The sequence below is a fragment of the Anthonomus grandis genome, chromosome 9, assembly GCF_022605725.1.
Source record: "Anthonomus grandis grandis chromosome 9, icAntGran1.3, whole genome shotgun sequence".
NCBI lineage: Eukaryota > Metazoa > Arthropoda > Insecta > Coleoptera > Curculionidae > Anthonomus > Anthonomus grandis.
The window spans coordinates 19,868,081-19,876,617 of record NC_065554.1 but is presented as its reverse complement, the minus strand read 5'-3'; the positions used below and the strand labels follow the sequence as shown (position 1 = coordinate 19,876,617).

General features: G+C 33.0%; 1 protein-coding gene across 1 annotated transcript in view; it reads left to right on the top strand.

The window, feature by feature from the left end:
- The first annotated feature begins 2,569 nt into the window (after positions 1 to 2,569).
- The window catches only part of LOC126740799 (GTPase-activating protein skywalker), a 130,375-nt gene continuing 124,407 nt past the window's right edge, over positions 2,570 to 8,537 (top strand). Inside the window, 1 exon segment of the mRNA XM_050446974.1 lies at positions 2,570 to 2,986. The gene's annotated coding sequence lies outside the window, so the exon portion shown is untranslated.

Here is an 8,537-nt window from a genome sequence, read left to right as displayed (position 1 = left end):
AAATAAGGGAATGAGAGCGCTTTGAAAATTCGGAAATTGTCACTTTTTGACCTCGTTTTTGAGGCCAAAAATGGGCATCAAAAATGCCATATCTCGGCTATCGTAAAAGCTACGACCTTGCGGATAGTCTCGTTAGATTCAGAACGGCAAAACTAAGACAAAACCGTTGGGATATTCCCGATAGCTCCCATAGAAGCCGACATATCGGCCTTCAAAGTTTGGGTTTTTTCATTTTTCGGGTATACCCCCCCGTTTGGATTTTTTTCAGAAAATTTTTTTTTTCGAATTCGAACTAACTATTCCAGCGGATTGTTCTCATCAAGTAGATCACGAAAATACCGGGTTATAACAGAATTCGATCAGAAATAAGGGAATGAGAGCGCTTTGAAAATTCGGAAATTGGCACTTTTTGACCTTGTTTTTGAGGCCAAAAATGGGCATCAAAAATGCCATATCTCGGCTACCGTAAAAGCTACGACCTTGCGGATAGTCTCGTTGGATTCAGAACGATGAAACTAAGGCAAAACCATTGGAATTTTCTTGATAACTCTCATAGAAGCCGAGATATCGGACTTCAAAGTTTGGGTTTTTTCATTTTTCGGGTATACCCCCCCGTTTGGATTTTTTTCAGAAATTTTTTTTTATCGAATTCGAACTAACTATACCAGCGGATTGTTCTTATCAAATAGATCACGAAAATACCGGGTTATAACAGAATTCGATCAGAAATAAGGGAATGAGAGCGCTTTGAAAATTCGAAAATTGTCACTTTTTGACCTCGTTTTTGAGGCCAAAAATGGGCATCAAAAATGCCATAACTCGGCTATCGTAAAAGCTACAACCTTGCCGATAGTCTCGTTGGATTCAGAACGATGAAACTAAGACAAAACCATTGGAATTTTCTTGATAACTCTCATAGACGCCGAGATATAGGCCTTCAAAATTTGGGTTTTTTCATTTTTCGGGCATACCCCCTCGTTTGGATTTTTTTCAGAAAATTTTTTTTTTCGAATTCGAACTAACTATACCAGCGGATTGTTCTCATCAAGTAGATCACGAAAATACCGGGTTATAACAGAATTCGATCAGAAATAAGGGAATGAGAGCGCTTTGAAAACTCGGAAATTGTCACTTTTTGACCTCGTTTTTGAGGCCAAAAATGAGCATCAAAAATGCCATATCTCGGCTATCGTAAAAGCTACGACCTTGCGGATAGTCTCGTTGGATTCAGAACGACAAAACTAAGACAAAACCGTTGGGATATTCCCGATAGCTCCCATAGAAGCCGAGATATCGGCCTTCAAAGTTTGGGTTTTTTCATTTTTCGGGTATAACCCCCCGTTTGGATTTTTTTCAGAAAATTGTTTTTTATCGAATTCGAACTAACTATACCAGCGGATTGTTCTCATCAAGTAGATCACGAAAATACCGGGTTATAACAGAATTCGATCAGAAATAAGGGAATGAGAGCGCTTTGAAAATTCGGAAATTGTCACTTTTTGACCTCGTTTTTGAGGCCAAAAATGGGCATCAAAAATGCCATATCTCGGCTATCGTAAAAGCTACGACCTTGCGGATAGTCTCGTTGGATTCAGAACGATGAAACTAAGGCAAAACCGTTGGGATATTCCCGATAGCTCCCATAGAAGCCGAGATATCGGCCTTCAAAGTTTGGGTTTTTTCATTTTTCGGGTATAACCCCCCGTTTGGATTTTTTTCAGAAAATTGTTTTTTATCGAATTCGAACTAACTATACCAGCGGATTGTTCTCATCAAGTAGATCACGAAAATACCGGGTTATAACAGAATTCGATCAGAAATAAGGGAATGAGAGCGCTTTGAAAACTCGGAAATTGTCACTTTTTGACCTCGTTTTTGAGGCCAAAAATGAGCATCAAAAATGCCATATCTCCGCTATCATAAAAGCTACAATATTGCGGATAGTCTCGTTGGATTCAGAACGACGAAACTAAGGCAAAACCGTTGGAATTTTCCCGATAGCTCCCATAGAAGCCGAGATATCGGCCTTCAAAGTTTGGGTTTTTTGATTTTTTGGGTATACCCCCCCGTTTGGATTTTTTTCGAGTCGAAAAAGTCCATTTTGAACTTGAGTTTCGGTTTGAATGCATGCATGATGCTTTTTTTTGTAGTTTTGTTCAAATGTTTTTTTATGTTATTAGGTTAAAGCTTCTATGCCCTACATGGGTTTAAATTAAGTTTACCCTCTATTACTTTATATGCAGTAAAAGAATAATAAATATGCTTTGCATATTGACCTAATCCTTAGAAATTAAATATTAACAGATGAGGCTTTGTACGCAACATTATTTTATTAGTTACAAATAAAGCTACTTTTTCTTTGACTCTTTGACTATTATTGGGCTAGTCGCAAATAAACTGTTGGAAATTAAGGCTTAAATAAATAAATAAATTCTTAATCCCATCGGCAAGTACGCCACTGTAAACGTATGATGTGTTGCCTACCCAGCGAACCTACAACCCTTCCGAAATACCCAATTATTTAACCCCTCGGGGCGAAAACGAAACAAACGCGCTTTGTCACGCGGACCCGAATCGGTCGTTCGAGGGGGCCGAGATTTTTTTCGCACACAAGTTCAGTTTTACCCAAGTTTGATAAGTTCTTTTAGTTTAGTATGATACGTGCCGCAATAACGCGAAGGTGCAAGGCGCAGGTTTTCCCGACAGGGGAGTGGCTTAGATCGCGCAGGTTTTTTCCTATATATCCCAGTTTTCAATTTTTCCCCATTTTCAGTGTGTCTGTGTGTGCGTGAAAATTGACTCAATTCTTTTTCGTGATTTTCTAATCATTTTGATTCAGTTAAGGCCTTTGTAGCGGTTTAGTGTTTTCAGTGTTGTTGGTTCAGTGGGACGTGTGTGTTTGTTTACTGGGATTCCCGATCTGTCAGTTTAAATGACATTTCTTGTACTACCTAGGAAAGGTTTATGCTGAGACAGTTTGAACGGTGTAAGTTAAGGCTATTTTGGAGGTTTTAATCCAAATTAATAATTGGTGATATTAATTACATATTTGTTAAACCATGTATAGGCACCTACAAATTTAGACTTTTTAGCCCCTGAGTTGCTTCAGGGGCTCACAGAATCCAGAAGATTGTCTTGTTTTGGGGTCACTACCCATTTTTGTTTAAGATACTTTAAGGGTAGGTACCGCTAATCATTTATTTATTTATTTATTTATGCATCAATAGAAAAAAGGGAAGTTACAGATACAATTCTAATAACACTAAAAATTTCAATAGAAGTAAATAAAACTATTGAAAACACTTCAACACAACCAACCAAAATGGCCCAATTAGGTCTTCATCAAAAAAAAAAAATTAATGCAAACTAGGTATAGGTACCTACCTCTAAAGCTTGCATCTGAGAAGTTAAACAATCTATCATTTACAAGTTTTGCGAATCTATTCAAGATAATTAAAACTAAGTCACTATAAAGAAAATTAAAAAAGTTGCACAAGTCTTTCTAAAGCCTATAATTCAACAAAGTTGCTAATTTCTAACAATATAACTTGAGCCTCATGAGAAATTATTAACTGAATCAGGAACTTCTCAGGTCGTGGAACAAAGTGTGTTCTTAATTTGGTTACTGATAATGGAAAGAATGTTACTGGCAACCTCAATATTGCTAATACCTTTATAATTTTTTTGTAGAATTAGTACGAAAGATCACAGATAATTTTTAGGCTCCCATGGGTATGAATGTGCCTTACAACAGTTTATCCCAATCTCTTTTTCTATTCCCTCTCACTGAAGGTGAGATTATAAAATCTTCCTCCAGGAAAAAGTTGTCCGGTGTAGACGAGGTCCCTTGTTACTTATTGCTAGCATGTGCTGAGCATATTATTTCTCCACTTACCTATCTTCTGAATTTATCATTTCAATTTAAATATTTTCCTAAAGAGCAAAAAAAAACTGTTGTCAAACCTCTTCATAAAAAGGGGGAGACAGCAGAATTGAATAACTATAGGCCTATTCTGCTGTTCTAATGAAAAACGCAGTAACTTCAAAATTTTCGATTTTGAGATTTTTACATATTATTGTGTAAAATAACATTCTCCATATTTAGAAAAGGTAATTAAAAAAAAAAAATTGCAAATGAAAAAAAAAATGCCTAATAAATATGCAGTATCTGCAAAACGTAATGCTTTTCTAAAGATAAACGGAGCATCTGATTTTTTCTAGTCAAAAATGCAGCATTCTACTGAAGCCCATAAAATGATGTGTTAAAAATCACTTTGTGGCTGGATAACTGTGCGGCCCCAAAACAAAAATTGGACCATGTTGTCGTACCTTGTGTATATAATAAATTAAGGAATGATTTCTGCACAAAAAATCTTTATTAAATACTTTGAGCCAGGCCACACATTTATGAGTGCAGACAGTTTTCACCACCAGGTGGAACTCCAAATGAAATACAAGAAAAATATTTACGACTTTCCAGATTTTAAGGAGGCTGTTGGGGGTAGCAAAAACTCTAGTTATAGATATGAATATTCATCAGTTCTATGACTGGCTAGATTTGACATCTATAAATCGCATTAAAAAACTTCATTACGCTGTGCAAGAAATCAACCGAGAGGAATCAACCGAGAAAAAAATTTGCTATATTAAAAAAACTGTGTCCCCTGATGAGCACAGACAGGCAAATATTTTGGCAAGAAATCCCAGAAAATAAGTTATCAAGAGATTTAAACATCTTAATTGATTAATTTTTAATTATAGTTATATAAGGGTATTATTGAACATTCAATAAGAGCAGGAACTAATTGTGCCATTCTTATTATATGTCAAATTATAATGTAATTATGTCAAATAATTGCCAAAATAAGAATGGCACAATTAGTGCCGACTCTTAATTGAATGTTCAATAATTCCCTAAATTAATCATTTAATATTATTATTACTTAGTATTTTATTGACATACATTTTTCTATGTTACCTTTACTTCTGTTTAACAGTGTTACTAATTTTAATTACTCTCACGAGATGTGTAAAATATATAGTTGAAACGTTTTTTTGCATATTAGTAAAAAAACAAAGTTGTCTTTATAAAATAAAATTATAATTTGATCTCACATACTGCATTTTACACTAGTAAATATGGCATACCGCGTTTTTATTAAGCAAAACTATAATGCCATACTCTTAAAAATACTAAACAAAAACGCAGTAAGTTGAATAAAAAAGTTCTTTAAGGTGCAAATTCACTGAAACCTATATCAAAAAATTTGTTTTATTTTTATTTATTATTCTGTGAAAAAAAACAATAAAAATATACATTTATAAAAAAATACATAAGCCAAAAAACGTTTTTTTACGTTTTTCTCAAAACTAACGTTCAGGAAGTTACTGCGTTTTTCATTAGAATGGCAGTATTGCTCTCCTCTCTGTATTCTCAGAGATCTTTGAAAATTTACAAATATATTGAATAATTTTGAATTGAAGTTAAAATCTGTTGGTATCTTTTTGATCTTACTAAAGCATTTGATACCATCATGCTTTACTATTAAATAAGATTTTTCATTATGGCTTATAAATGGTTTGAATCATATTTGACAGGGAGAACCCAGGTTAGATTGAAAGTTAGTGGTCAGGTGACCATATCTGATTGGGCAACTGTCGTCACTGGGGTTCCACAGGGTAGTGTTCTTGGGTCCATTTTGTTTTTACTTTTTATTAATGACTTGCCTCTCTGGTTAATGACAGCTACATAACACTTTTTGCCGACAATACATCAGCAGTTGTCTTGGGTACTGACTATCAATCTATCCACTCAAAAGCTACCAAGTGCATAGCTGATATTGGGGTTTGAGAAAAATGGTCTTTTTTTGAATAGTTTGAAAACCAATTTCATTGTTTTCACTCCAATTCGAGCTAGTCAGGACCAAAGCTTACTCCTTAGAGAGGAGTCATCAAGTAGTTCAATCATCCAACAACACTCCAGCAAGTTCTTGGGAATTGTAATTGATAGACATCTATTGTGTGCAGTAATTGTCCCGCAGCAATTATGCCATCTTGCAGCTTTGAGACTATGTGGATGCATATACACTTAAAAGCTTTTATTATGCCTCAGTGCATTCCACTCTATCCTATGCCTTATTAGCTTCGGGTAATTCCTCCAGTATTGGGAGGGTGCTAATAAATCAAAAGCTCATTGTATGTACAATGTTTAGATTTTCCTTCAGAGAAATTTGCGATGGTACTTTTAAAAAATGCTAATACTCTCACGAGATGTGTCTTGGAGTGCGCATGTCAAGTACATAAAAATCTTTCCAACCACATGAGATCTGGATATCTTAATTTTTATAAAACTCGAAATGCAGATAAATTATACATTCCTTTTACCAGTTGTTGCAGGTACAGGATGGTCCTGAAATTACATCTCAAAAAATTTTTAGTTATCTCCCATGTAGAATAAAGAGAGCTAAGACTTTTCCAATTTTTAAGAAATCTCTTAGGACCATGTTAGCTGACTGACCTTTTTACTCATTGACAGAGTTCTTTAACTGTAGATTTATTGACTAAATTTAGGTAAATTTGTTTCCTTTCATATCTTGTAATTTTATACTATTTTTATTAGCATTGTAGTTTTTTATTGACAATTCCTATACATTGTTATGATGTTTGATGGAAATCAATGATTTGATTTGATTTGATTCTATGTCTAAATAGGGATCTATCAGATATTTTCTTTATCTTGGTGGGTAAATGATTAAATACTTGATGACCATTAAACACAATAGAGTGATGAACCTTGAAAGTTAGTGGTTTGTCTTGTATTGATAGTTTTTTAAGTTTTGAACTAAGGTTGCCCCATATTTTTTGTGGATCAGTGATATAGTTTTTGATATAAAAATTATGAAAGCAGAGTTAAGATTCTGTTTTCCAAAAACATAGGTCAACACAATATCTGGATTAAGCCTATTCATATGCCCTATACTATAGTCCTTTTTTGCCACACAAATATAGTATGCATTAGCACAATGTAACAATATTTACTATATATGCTATTTTGTTGTATTTGTAGCCTGTCAATATTTTCTTTTCTGCATGAAATTAATAATGGGGTAAAAAATAGACTTTTGGTCTGCCAACATGGATTTCTTAAAGGTTGCTCTACAACAAGAAACTTAGTTATTATGCCACAAACCATTGCTGAAATTATTTATAATTCAGTCAAATATCTAAATTTTGACAAAATTTTTAAATCCCTCTGGGTCTTGAAAACAATATTTTTTGTTTTCGAGGCCAAATTAGTAATGGATCTTTGTCATACACCTTATTTAGTTTTTATCATACACTAGATAGTATAGGTTACAAATTATAATAGTACCATTACTACTTGAAGTAGCATTTGTAAATATTTATTGCCAAATAAACTATCTATCCAATTAAAAGGTAATGTAATCATATAAAAACATAATTTTTAGAGTGTTTAAAAGAGTATGTGGTAATAATTGACAAAACAATAACACAATGCTCACTCTTTGTGTTTACTTATACTGCTCTAGTGAATCCCTTTCTCCATTAGTTTTAATTGGTGTTTTAAAATAAAAAAATTAAAATGGAAAGCACTACCATGCTACAAGTAAACAAGTTCATTTACTGGTTTTTAAACACTAATATTGTAGAAATTATCTTAATTTGATAATTTCTACAATATGTATCTACATAATGTATCTACACAAGATTTCATATCTAGGATAATGTATCTACACAAGATTTTTCAGAGCCTTTTCTTATTGAAAAATATGCTTATGAATTGATTTTGCACTAATGAGTCTAAAGTAGGTAATTTATATTATTGATGTTAGAGAAAAAAATTCAAAAATAGCTTGTAAAATTTATATACCTAGCACTATATATTATATTTAACTCAAGTGGAACAAACTACATATTTCGAATTTTACTTATTTCTAACTGTACTAAAACTCTAACTATCCAGAAAAAGGGATGTTTTGTTTAGAAATGCTGAGTCACCTCCAAAAAATAAGCCTAATAGATTGCAATAATACTGTAAAAAGGTTAGGTTTCAATTGATTTTTTTATATCAGGGAATATGGTCAACTACTCAGTGTGTGTTTATTAGAGTATAAATAAATAGTTATCATCAGTAATAAAACCAGACTATTGTTCATCTTAAATACACTGGTATATGGTATTATGGAGTTTATTTTACAATGTTAATATAAAATATTGCCCAATGTTATATAAAGCTTATCTCATGTTGTATATACATGGATTACTTGGTGTAGTCACTACTTTCATCTGCTTAGAAACTGAGGTGCAAGTTTCTAAAATTTAATTTTCTTCTATACCTATTGTTTAATTTTTTTAAATATTAATAAGTATTCTATCTATTGTATGTTGTATGAGTATAAATATTCTCTATGGAAATTAAGTGGATCACTCCCATGACCAAGACCCTGATCGAGATCTTGAAAATAAAAAATAAAAAAATAATTAGTTTTATTAATATTGACTCTCACGAGATGTGT